The 13543-nt window shown below is 38.6% G+C and overlaps 1 non-coding gene across 1 annotated transcript; it reads left to right on the top strand.

The window, feature by feature from the left end:
- Positions 1-5675: 5675 nt before the first annotated feature.
- LOC141705019 (small nucleolar RNA R71) lies at positions 5676-5782 on the top strand. Its single transcript, XR_012568201.1, has one exon. It is a non-coding gene; the product is annotated as a small nucleolar RNA R71 (small nucleolar RNA).
- The last annotated feature ends 7761 nt before the right edge of the window (positions 5783-13543 follow it).

The following is a 13543-nucleotide window of genomic DNA, read 5'->3' as shown; positions in this document are numbered from 1 at the left end:
CATAGTAACATCATGCACGTGAGAAGATGGAATGATGTTAGCACAAATAAAAGAATTCCATGCATGTGCAAACCTGTTCATGCACGATGCATGGAAAGTGGCATACTCGTTCGTGCCCTTCTTGAACTTCCAATGAGTCTCAGGTACACACAGGATAGCAACAATCAAATCCAAGTTAACTCCTCCGACGTCTTCTCATTTCAATTCTCCTGTTCTGGCCTCCTCTCGGGATGCTCAATCGCCCTATGAATAGCCTCAACACTATACTCCACCGTCATTCCCCTAACCACCGTGAAACCGTTCTTCCCCGCCTTAACATTCACATAGAACTCACGCACCACACTCATGCGCATAGCAGCGGGTGTCTCGCAAAAAGCAACCCAGCCCATCTCCAAGATCATCTCCAACAACTTACCATCTTTCCGTGATGGCAGAAAACCACGCTCCTTGGGTATAGGCTTCGAAAGTAGTCTCGTATACTCTGCCTCAGCCTCGGGAGTTCAAAACCAGGCCTCACACCCCTAGCACTTGAAGAATCAGTGGTGCTGCTGCTAACTTGGGTTCGTTGTCTTTTTGGTGCCATTGATATTGAATAAGCTTGAGAGAATATAAGTTTATAAGAAAGATTTGTGTGTTTGAGAGTTTGAGAAGTGATGGAGGAGTTGTGTATAAGTGTATGTATATAGGAGATTGGGAGAGATTAGTTATGGAAAAGGAGTGGGAATTGATTATGGGAATAATGGGTTTGATTTGGAGAGGGAAATATAGGATGTGGGAGAGTAAAATTTGGGTAGGAATTGATTTTGCCTTCAAATTCCCGAATTTCTGTTTAATATTTTTTTTAGAACCAGGGACCCAGCGCGCGCGCCGTGCTACTGTAGTTGGCACTGAATTTTTGATTTTCTGATTTTTTTGTGTTTTTCTTTTTTTCCTTCTTCCTCTATCTACTAATGTACAACAAGCTTGGGTTTCCTTCCAAAAAGCGCTTGGTTTATATTAGCTTGACGTAAATCTTGAGATCAGGTAGACAATAAAACAGCACTAACCACCTCACGGTTTTCGTATCCCCATAGTAGTGCTTCAACTCTATCCATTCACTTGAATGCTTGGCCTAGATCATTCTCAAAATCTCCACAGCTCCATGCAGAAACATGGTTTTGATTATGAAAGACCTGGACCCCCTCGACTTCAATTTTCCAGGAAAAACGGAGACGAGAGTTGAACAAAATAAATTGCTGCCCCGGCATAAATAATTTGAGCACTAGACCCCTATCGTGCCACCTCTTGACTTTCTTCTTATATATTTTGTTGTTTTCATACGCTTGAAGTCGAAATTCATTGAGTTCATTCAATTGAAGCATTCTTTTTTACCAGCTGCATCCAAATCAAGGTTTAACTTCTTCAAAGCCCAATACGATTTATGCTCGAGCTCCACAGACAAATGACAACCATGACCGTACACCAACTGAAATGGCGACATACCTAACGGAGTGTTGTATGCTGTTCTATATGCCCAAACAGCTTCATCAAGCTTCAAAGACCAGTCCTTCCTTGATGGATACACAACTTTCTCTAGTATACGCTTGATCTCTCTATTAGACACCTCAGCTTGACCATTAGTCTGAGGATGGTAGGATGTAGCAATGCGATGATTTACATTATACCTTTACATTATAGCAGTGAAATTGCGATTGCAGAAATGAGATCCCTCGTCACTGATTATGATTCTGGGAGTCCCAAATCGTGTGAATATCTGCTTATGAAGAAAATTAAGCACTACCTTCGCATCATTTATCGGCACAACCTTGACTTTCACCCATTTCGATACATAATCAACTGCCAAGATATACTGATTATTACAAGATGAGACAAACGGCCCCATGAAGTCGATTCCCTGAACATCAAGACCTCAACCTCGAGAAGCACATTAAGAGGCATCTCATCCCTCTTGGACATATTGCCTACACGCTGGCATCGATCGCACTTTAAAAACAAACTGATGTGCATCCTTAAACAATGTAGGCCAGAAGAATCCCGCTTGAAGGACACGAGCTGTTGTCTTCTCTCCATCATAGTGGTCTCCATAAATAGTCGAATGACAATCTTGCAAGATCCCCCCTCCCGTTTCGCTGTATGAAATACATCTCCTGATATTTGGTCAGCTCCTTGCCTAAAGATATGGTTCATCCCATGTACCACTTCACCTGATGAAGAAACTTCATCTTTTGAGCATAAGATAAATCCGGAGGCATGATATTGCTCACAAGGTAGTTCACAATGTCTGCAAACCACGGTTCTTCTTCTTGTACCCCAAACAGCTGCTCATCGGGAAAAGACTCATTTATCAATGTCTTATCCTGTGAAGTTGTACTTGGGTCTTCCAAACGCGAGAGATGATCAATGACTTGATTCTCAGTACCTTTTATGTCCTTGATCTTTAATTCAAATTCCTGAAGCAAAAGAACCCATCTAATCAATCTAGGCTTTGAGTCCTTCTTCGAGATGAGATATCGAATTGCAGCGTGATCAGTGAAAACTGTCACCTTCGTCCCAAACAAATAAGATCGAAACTTCTCAAAACCATAGACAATGGCCAAAAGTTCTTTCTCAGTAGTAGTATAATTCAGTTGAGCACCATTGAGGCTCTTACTAGCATAGTAGACCACATGAAATATGTTGTTCTTTCTCTACCCAAGAACTGCTCCAACTGCATAGTCACTTACATCGCACATCATCTCAAAGGTTCATTCCAATCAGGTGTAGTTATGACAGGTGCCGTGATCAAACTCTTCTTCAAGAACTCAAAAGCAGCTAGGCACTAGTCATCAAAATTGAATGGGACATCCTTCTCTAGAAGATTTCACAAGGGTTTAGAGATTTTAGAGAAGTCCTTGATGAACCGCCTATAGAAACCCGCATGACCAAGAAAGCTGCGAACTCTCTTAATAGAAATTGGTGGAGGAAGATTTTCAATGACCCCCACCTTGGCTTTGTCCACCTCAAGACCCTTATTAGATACCTTATTGAGAACCAGATTGGTCTCAACAAACCTTTTAAGAACTGCGCCAAGATTCTGCAAGCACTCATCAAAAGAATCACCAATACAGAGAAATCATCCATAAACACCTCCATATTCTGACCAATCATGTCAGAGAAGATAACCATCATGCATCTTTGAAATGTGGCAAGTGCTCCACATAAACCAAAAGAAACTCTTCTGAAGGTGAAAGTACCAAATGGACAAGTGAAAGTAGTCTTTTCCTGATCTTCTAGAGCAATGCAAATCTGATTATAGCCCGAATAGCCATCCAGAAGACAGTAGTACTCATGCCCAGCCAACAGGTCAAGCATCTGATCAATAAAAGGAAGAGGAAAGTGATCCTTTCTCGTGGCCTTGTTCAGCTTTCTATAGTCCATGCAAACTCTCCACCCGTGATTGTTCGAGTAGGAATGAGCTCATTCTTCTCATTAGCAACAACTGTGATACCTCCCTTCTTCGGCACACAATGAACTAGACTCACCCAAGAACTGCCAGAAATGGGATAGATGATCCCTGCATCTAGCCATTTGAGAATTTCCTTCTTCACAACTTCTTTCATGATCGGATTAAACATTCTCTGCTACTCAGCAGTAGGCTTGCTACCTTCTTCTAGCAGAATTTTATGCAAGAAATAAGAAGGGTTGATTCCCTTAATATCTGCTATAGTCCATCCAATTGCCAATTTGAACTCTCTCATAATTTTAAGAGCTTCTCCTCATCACTACCTGAAAGGTCAGATGCAATAATAACTGGCAAAGTAGATGCATCACCTAAAAAATCATACCTTAAATGTTCAGTCCATGGTTTAAGCTCAAATGTAGGGGCCTCCTCAATAGATGACTTGAGGTGTTTTGGAGATTTGTTCAGTTCCTCAATTCCAAGAGATTCAAAAGGCATATCCATCTTCCACTTCCAAGGAGTAGCATTCAGAAATTGCAACTGCTCATCACCTTCATCATCTTCACTATCTGAATTCCCCAACAAGGCATTTTCTATGGCATCAGGCCTTAGCAATTGATCAAGTTCAGCAGTAACCACAGAATCGACCAACTCCACTTTTAAGCACTCCTCATTTTCAGTGGGGAATTTCATGGCATTGAACACATTGAAGGTCACATCCTGATCCAGCACTCGAATAGTAAGCTCACCCCCTTCTACACATCAATCAATGTTCGGCCAGTAGCCAAGAATGGTCTTCCCAAGATTATTGGAATCTTCTTATCCTCCTGAAATCAAGAATTACAAAATCAGCAGGAAAATGAGTTTATCAACCTTGACCAAAACATCCTCTATAATGCCTCGTGGGTATGTAATAGAACGATCGGCCAACTGCAAGGTCATATAAGTAGGCTTTGGATCAGGTAGGTCCAACTTCTTGACGATTGACAAGGCATCAGATTGATACTAGCTCCCAAGTCACATAAGCATTTGTCAAATGACACTTTTCCGATGGTGCAAGGAATAGTGAAGCTTCCAGGATCTTTAAGCTTCAGAGGTAACTTCTGTTGCAGCACAACATGCATTCCTCTGTGAGAGCGATGGTCTCTAAGTCATTAAGCTTTACTTTCTGAGAAAGAATACCTTTCATAAACTTCGCATAACTAGGCATCTATTCAAAGCTTCAGCGAAAGGTATGTTGATATGAAGTTTCTTGAACACCTCCAGAAACTTCTCAAACTACTTATCCAGCTTTTTCTTCTGCAGCCTCTTAGGAAAGGGAGGTGGAGGATAGATCTGCTTCTCCTCTGTATTACCCTCAGGAGGAGTGTGTTTAACAGTAGTCTTCCTTAGTTCCTTCATCTTCATCTTCCTCACTTCTTCTTCTTCAGCCACAGCTTCTTCATCCGAAACTTGAGAGTGTTCGGGATTTACAACCTTCCCAGACCTCATGTAATTGCCTTTACCTGCTCCTTAGCTTCCCTCTTTCCTGGCACTTCAGTGTCATTAGGGAGTGTATCTAGTTGATGATTTAGCAAGGTATTGGCAATTTGTTCAATTTGATTTTCCAAGGTCTTGATAGAAACCGCTTGCCTCTTGCACATGAGCCTCAACTCTTCCAATTCAGATTTTTCATTGGACTGTTGCAGCTGGAATTGTTGCCTTGGTACATACTGCGGTTGCTGAAAACCAGGAGGGTTGTACTACTTTGCTGGATACTGCTGATAAGGCTGTTGAACTGCATTCTGAGAATTGCTTCAACTAAAGTTAGGATGATTGCGGTTGTTAGGATGATAGGTGGCTGGCACAGGCTGCTGCGACCTCTGAAAGTTGCTCATGAACTGAGCCGATTCACTAAAAATAGCACGCTACTCCGTCTCATGGGCACAACACAAAGCTTACAGACACTAGTGATCTGATTAACTCCATAAAAAACCAAAGAATCCACCTTCATCGTCAAGCCTTAAGCTGAGGAGCTATAGCAGTAGCTGCATCTAACTCCAGAATTCCAGCTATGTTGCCCTGAGATAGTCTTTGAGTAGGATTCTGGTATTCATTCGCAGCCATCAGTTCAATCAATTCATAAGCTTCATTATAGCTTTTAGCCCACAAGGCTCCTCCTGATGCTGCATCAAGCATGGGTCTAGAAGTAGCAACCAAACCATTATAGAAGCAGTTAATAATCATCCAGTCAGGCATCCCATGGTGAGGGCACTTCCTAAACATCTCCTTATAGCGATCCCTAGCTTCACATAAAGATTCTCCAGATTGTTGAGCAAATTGAGTAAGTGCGTTCCTGATTGCAGCAGTCTTTGCCATAGGAAAGAATTTAGTTAAGAACTTTTGAGCAAGATCCTCCCATTTGATGATAGACCCTGGTGGTAGAGAATGTAACTAACACTTAGCTTTATCCGCAGAGAGAATGGGAAAAGCCACAACTTAATAGTCACTTCAGAAACTCCATTGAACTTGAAAGTGTCGCAGATCTCGATGAAATCTCTGATATGCGTGTTGGGGTCTTCTGTCGGAGAACCCCCAAACTAAACTGAGTTCTGTATCATCTGAATCGTGCTTAACTTGATCTCAAAGGTATTAGCCGAGATGGCTGGTCGAATAATGCTAGACTGAATATCATTAATCTTCGGTTGAGAGTAATCCATCAAAGCCTTCTGATTCGCTTCTGGTTCTCCCATTGCAATAAGTGCTTCTTCTTCAACTTTCTCCTCGACAAGAACTTCCTCGAAAACTTCCTTAACTATTACAACTTCTTCCTCACCTTGATCCAGTGTTCTCTTACGAGACCGAGAACGTGTATGCATACACGCTCGCTAGAGTACCTGAACACGACAAGGAAACAAGTAAGTAAATATATGAGTCATTGAACTTTAACGAACACTGATGACAACACATAAACTAATATTAACACCGAGTCCCCGGCAGCGGCGCCAAAAAATTGTTAGGATGAAAACACGCGCTAATATTCACGCAAGTATACGTGATCGCAATATAGAATTAATTCTAGTTCATTCCCACAAGGACGGTTTAAGTAAATTTTAATCAATGCACTTATGCAACAATGGTATGGTTATTATCCAATGCTAAAACGAATAACAAATTGAGGTTGTTTATAACTACGATTAACTAAGATATTATACTAAAGAACATTAACTAAGAGATTTAAAAAGGATTGATTAGTATATAACACAAACATGAGATTCTAACTTCATTAAATACTTCATTCAATAGCCTTTTTATTTTAACCTTAGCATGCAATGGTGATGACACTAATCAGATTACACGAAACTGATAAACGCCAACTTTCGTTGCACGAATACCATACTACCAACATCCAAAAAAGAGATAGAAGCTGAATATACACCAATTATATTGAGACCCTATATGTCTATATAATTTGACATATAACAATTTAATGCACAATTATCTATCATGATTACATAAGGAAAGTAAGATGGTTAAAATTACCTACGAATCATGCATATCAAATACATGAACCTATGGTGGCATGGCAAGTTCTAAACCCCTAAATTCATTTTCGCTTCATTAAAGATTAACACGCTATCTTATAAGTTCGCGACACTCATAAGACGAATAAGCACAACCAATACTAGGATATCATACAATCACCCCACACTAAGGCATCAAAACAAATTAGCTAAAGAAATCCATAAGTAAATCCGGTAGAATCACACGATAACGATTAGCCCATAATCGGACTCATCTTCAACGTGGGTTCCGATAAAAGCATGGTGTATTAAACATAGTCTTTACACTGAATAAATAATAAACCAAGTATGAAACATTATAGATTTACAAGTAAGAAACTAGCATCCAAAGTTACAACTTAAATAAAGAATTACAAGAATAAACTAGATCCTCTTCGCCTTAGTTGAATTGTGCTCTATGGTCTTCTTACGCCTTCTACTTAAGCTCCGGTACGTCTTGTTATGAAAAATGATCATAAGTTATGTATATATCAGCCCATGCAGATTAGAAGTCTTTCGGATCAAAATCAGAGTAGAAACAGATTCCTGAAATTCGACCCGGGTCGGCCGCGTGCTACTACAGCGCCGCGCTACACTTCTACAATCCTGGCGTGGGCGCGCGCTATAATACAGCGCGGGCACGCTGACTCTATGGAGAAAATCCTAACTTCTGCTTTTCTTGCTGTTTTGAGTTGGTCTTTTCACGAGCAATCTTCTTGACACACCAAATTAGCATCAAAACAAAGCCAATTCTCCTGAGTTTCTGATATAAGCCTGAAATGCAAAAATACTACAAAACACATCAAAACACAAATAGCTGGAGTACAAAACACCAATTCAAGCCTTTATAGGACATAATAAATGGACATAAATGCCGCTTAACAAACATTTTCCCAAACAGATTTATTCAACTCCAAGCTTTTTCATAATTCTTCTGAGGCATGATCTTCTTCCAGATTGAATTCTTAGGCTTGATACTGTTTAAAGAAAAAGACTCCAGTCTGCTCTTTTAACATTTTTATAGACTTTAAATATTACAAGTATAAAATAGAAACTAAGATTACAATACAACTTACTTAGAATTGTCAATTTGACTTAGTCTTGTTATTGTACAGGCATGTCTTGCACAACATCTCCCCCAATTTGTGAGAATTGCTTAACATAAATTTATGCCTTAACAAGACTAACCCCAAGTTATAATGGAAAATAAGACTAATATAAAAATTGACACAATTACAAGAATTGTACATTAGATGATTTTGAGTTTGAGTATTAACAAGCATTAGAAAAAGATTGGTACTTCTGATTTTGCTCTAATGAGGTCTTTTAAATATACAAGAATTTCAAGTTCCTCTATGATTGGAGTCCCTGTTAGAGCTTCTATCAGTTTGAGTCTATCTTGCTTTGGATAACCATCTAACATTTCAATTCTGAAATTTGAAAATGAGCCAACTTTTATATTTAATAATTTTCCATCTTTGGAGATTCTGCTCATCTCTTTTGCTTTAAGTTTATCTGATCTTTTGATATATTTCAGTCTCCTCATCATACTTTCTCCTTTTCTCCTCATATTCTGCTTCACTCCTTGCTCTTCTCTTCTCTCTCCTTCCTTGTAATCAACCATTCATCTAGAACTGATCTTCATGCTCTTGCAGCAGTATCCTTGTCCTTCAACAACTTATCACTCTCTTAATTTCTGTTGGAGAGAGAGTGTGTCCCATCAAATTGCTGCCTAGAAAAGTAAAGGACCCATCTTGAAAGTAGATTCTTTCTCTTTAGAGTAACAACCCGACTCCAACTATTTTCTCAGTCAGTTGTTGAAAATAGTCTTCATCTAAACTGTACCTCTTTAAGGATAGAAAATCATTTTGTTTGAAACAATTCCATGGCCCTTTCAGTAACTTCAACTTTTTTCAGTAGGCTTAGCTTTCTTAGGTTTTCTCCCAACAGACTTGAAATGAGTTTTGTGTGATGGTTTGACAAAAGGTAAGGTTGAGATTTTCTTAAGAGATGTTTGGCTTGTGGTGATTGGAATTTTTAGAAAAGAGTTAGCAGTTTGTCTGTATAAAAATTTGGGCTTAGAGGCTTGAGGTGGTTTGATGTTTGAGAGAGTTGACTTTGAAGGTTGAGCCAAAGGTTGAGTTAGTTGTGTTTGGATTTTTAGGGTTTGGTGTGGTTCTGAGCCATCATGTCTTTGTTTGCTCCTTTTTTCACCTCTCCTCTTACTTTCACCATCCTTCTTCTCATCTTCCTTCCTCTCTCCACCTCTTGCTTCCAATTGCCTTACCTACTGGATTGACTTGGATTTGAGCCAGAAGGTTTTTTTATCATCTTTCTTCTGCTCATCATCATCCAAGTTATCCTTGTTGATTTAAGTTTTGGGCAAGTTGGCTTCAGCATCCCTTAGATATCTCCCCAATAGCTTAATCATCTCTTCATCTTCAAAATACTTATTCTTCTTTACCTTTGAAGCAATTTCCAAAGTCATGATTAGATTCTTGTTGACCATGACACATTGTTTAGGGATTTGAAAGCGTTTAAAGTGTTTGGTGGTAGGACAGATGTATGACACTCCATTGCTTGGCTGTAGGTATGCTTCTGGAAAAGCAGCCACTTGAGCATTTTCAGTTCAGCTAGCAATAAATGTCTTCATAAATCACAACTCTGACTTTGTTTATCAGAATATCCAACTCAGATGCCCTCCTTGAGATAAGATAATTGAGGATACCTGCATACACCTATCTACCGCAGAGTCATTTATATTGACCATTACCTCTTCTCCTGAAAATTGTCTTGCTACGTGCTGATTCTCAATTATCAGGAGGAGCTCATGATATGACTATTTTGGATATCATTAGGATTTGATGTGCTATCAAGATTTAATGCATCATCAGTATCTGCAGAACATCATCATCTGAAGATAGTCTGTTGTGAAGATTAAGTATGTTCCTTATTTTGAGAGATGGATATCTCTTCGTTCTAAGTGATTGGACTTTATGTATTCAGCTGAAGATATGTATCATTTTCTATTAGTAATTGATAATGCATATCCTAAACTGATTTGTAGTAGCTGTGTATTATATAAACACAGTTTAGGTCATCACATAGGATTAATTCGAGCATTGTACGACCTAGCAGCTCTCAAGAACATCAGTATTTCTTGAGAGAGTTTGTAACAGTTTTTATCAGAAATATAAAGAACTGTTATATTTTTATACTTATCGAAATATTTATACAATTGTATCCAACCCCCTTAAATAATTATATCATTACTGTGCAACAATTGGTATCAGAGCAAACTGATAAATTTACAATCAGAAACGATCTAAACATGACTCTAAACAAGTATGAAAGTATTAAAATCCCCATTCTGAAAAATGATGAATATCCTACATGAAGGAGAAGATACTCATGCACCTGGAGCTACAGATCCAGACTATCTCGACGTAATCAATTATGGACCCTACATGCCAACAAAACTGGTGCCTGCAACTCCTACTATTGCTGAACACTATCAGTTTAAGGAGAAGAGTGAGTGGACACCAGAAAAGAAAGTAGATGTGCTGAAAGATGCAAGTTAAGAAACATTTTGCATAACAATCATGATTCTGTGATGTCAAACACGGTTATAGCTTACAAAACTGCCAAGAAGATCTAGGATGCCTTGAAACTCATGTCAAGGAACCATGGCCATCAAGAAGAACAGAAGGGCTGTTCTAATTCAAAATATGAACATTTTGAGTCCAAACCTGATGAAGCCTCACTGACATCTATGAAAGGTTTCTCACCCTTCTCAACAACCTATCCTTGGTGGGAAAAGTGTATGATCGGGAGGATTCAACATCAAGTTTCTGAGAGCCTTAAATGAGGAATGAGAGACTCAGACTTCAATCATATGACATCAGTATGATTTGGAAATAATCACCCTGGATGAAGTCTATGGCATGCTGAGAACTCTGATCTGGAAGTTCAGCAAAGGAAAGAGAGGAAAAATAACAAGGGAAAATCAGTTGCTTTGAAAGTGAATGCTAAAGCTTCAAAAGAAAGGTCAGTTGAAGCTACAAGAAAAAAGACAATCTGCCAGAATCAGATACTGATGATTCATCATCAAATCCTGATGATGATACTGGTTCTGAAACTGACGAGAACATGACAATTCTGATGTCATGCAAATGGCTGCATTGCTAGCTAAGGCTTCAAGAAGATACAATTCAGGAAGTCTCAGAAGAATAGAAACTTCAAGAAAATTTCACTAAAGGAGAAAAGGAAGTCATCAGGAAGAAGAGAAGGGAAGGACTCTAAAGCCGGAAAAGTCGACAGGTTGAAAATTAAGTGCTACAACTGTGATGAACCTGGTCACTTTGCTACAGAGTAACAAAAAGACACAAGCATGACAAAGGGAAGAACAAAGTCTTGATTACATCAAGCAGGATTGGATGAATCCACTGATTCCAAAAATGAAGAAACATGCTATGCACTGATGGCTAGCTTTGATACTTGTGGCGCCCCAAAATCCGGGGTAAGGAATCTCGGAGGCCATGCCATCTAAACTACTACAACCACACAACTCACACTATAATATATAAATACTCATGCTTCACGACCCCACACTTATCATACACACACACACACACTTACAGGTTATTATCTTGGAAACGAACCATTCATAACTAGAGTAATTCAACCATCAAGTGATAATTATTACAACCCAAAAGTGATTAAGTCTTACCGAGAGTAACCTTTAAGTAAGGCTGGTTCTCCGACCAAATATATTTCTTGTTTATTACCTTACTAAGTCATACTATAAAAAGCCGAACTAAAAATAACTGAAAACTATCCAGCTTATTCGAACTACCTGTGGTATAACACCAAACAATCTACTGTGACAGCTGGCCATTTCCTACCCGTTTCGGGGCTGTGGTTCTCATGGCAGGCATCTTGATTCACTGTTGTGTTATGTTAATTTAGAATAATTGTGAGCTATAATGCCCAACATAAAAATGTACAATTGAAATGACTATATGATAACCTATGTAAAACATCATATGTGATAATTATGTTTTATTCGAAAATAGTTTTCCCTTGGTGAGACACACCTTCTAATGAAAACAGTTCTTTTAGGGATTTTTATATCCTGCGAATACCTTAATAGAAACCCACACCTAGGCTTGGTTACGGTATTGCATCACAATTCTAATTGGAAGAAATAGGGCACCGTTGAAGCCACAGTATAAGATGATCATCGTAATATGATAATAGTAACCTTTTCTACTAGTAGAAGGACGACACATTCGTATCCCGGTTATCACCCTTGCCGCATTCGGGCTACATGTCCCATTTTTGGGTATACACATACTTCACAAGTTCCTGAGTACACAGAGTACCTTCGCCTGCAGTACCTTTGGTAGTCCATCTAGCACACATAGTACCAGAGTCTACCCTCCCTTTTCCTTTAAAGAATTCTATCAATCTCGAGAACTCGAACCACATCAAAGTTCCCCAAGCGTTTTGCTTGTTGATAGAAACAACTTATCTCACTAAAATATAAGTGTATATGTATATACGTACTTCCGAGATTTTTGGAGGAAGTACTAAGGATGTGAGTTGACCGTTGTCAACAGAATTAAATAAGGGGAAAATTTTCTCCTTGAAACTATATTCAAATATTAAAATAAGTCGGGATAATATTCACCGCGATCAGAAATTATTCGAATGATGTTCCGAAATCAGGAAGTATATTTTAAATCAGGATCTATGATTTTTAAATCAATAATAACCCTTTATGAATAATAATTAATTAAATAATAATCAATAAATAATAAACCTCGAATGATTTTACTCTCTAAAAGAATATTAAAATAATATTCCCCAACTAGTTTATGTGTACGTAGTTAATAATCTTTAATGTTTAATCAGGTTTGAAATAATCGTTGGAGTATACTACTCCCATAATAAAGGAATGGTATATAGTATTTATTATTCGAACAATAAAATAGTTGAGGGAATATGATCGTTTGGGAAATCGTTTTAGTAAAAGTTCGAGGTATTTTTAATATTTCGTAAGTGGACGTTAAGTCCCTTTAAAACATTATTTGGACTTGTTATGGACTTGTAATCGTCCAATAATATCACCGAAATGATCCGGTTTTCATCTTAAATCCCGACCGACTCTCGGTCTTATACTCATACGTCACGCTTAAAGCGGAATTACATATTTACGATATATAATTATCGTACAACATCGCTACATTATGCGAAAATTCAGCAACTACGTATCATGGCAAGAATGGTATTTATGATATGATAGTAAAACATCCTTTCACAACATAACAGAAAATAGAGTTGGGTTCGTAAACTTGCCTGGTATCTCGAGGTGGAGGATGCCTATGTTCCGCTCGGAAATCTATAACCATAAACACAAGTTCGCTTCGTTAGTCCCGTTCTAATTTACGGCGACTCGTACTCATGTGCTACTTATTATGCACCCTCTCAACTTGTATTACCCTTATATTCCTTTAAGTCATTATTCACCTCATGGTCGCTTTATTTTTCTAAGTATCTT

Source organism: Apium graveolens, unplaced genomic scaffold (assembly GCF_009905375.1).
Source record: "Apium graveolens cultivar Ventura unplaced genomic scaffold, ASM990537v1 ctg8459, whole genome shotgun sequence".
NCBI classification, from domain to species: Eukaryota; Viridiplantae; Streptophyta; class Magnoliopsida; order Apiales; family Apiaceae; genus Apium; species Apium graveolens.
Note: the sequence above shows the minus strand (reverse complement) of the source record. Positions and strands in the feature narration are given on the sequence as shown.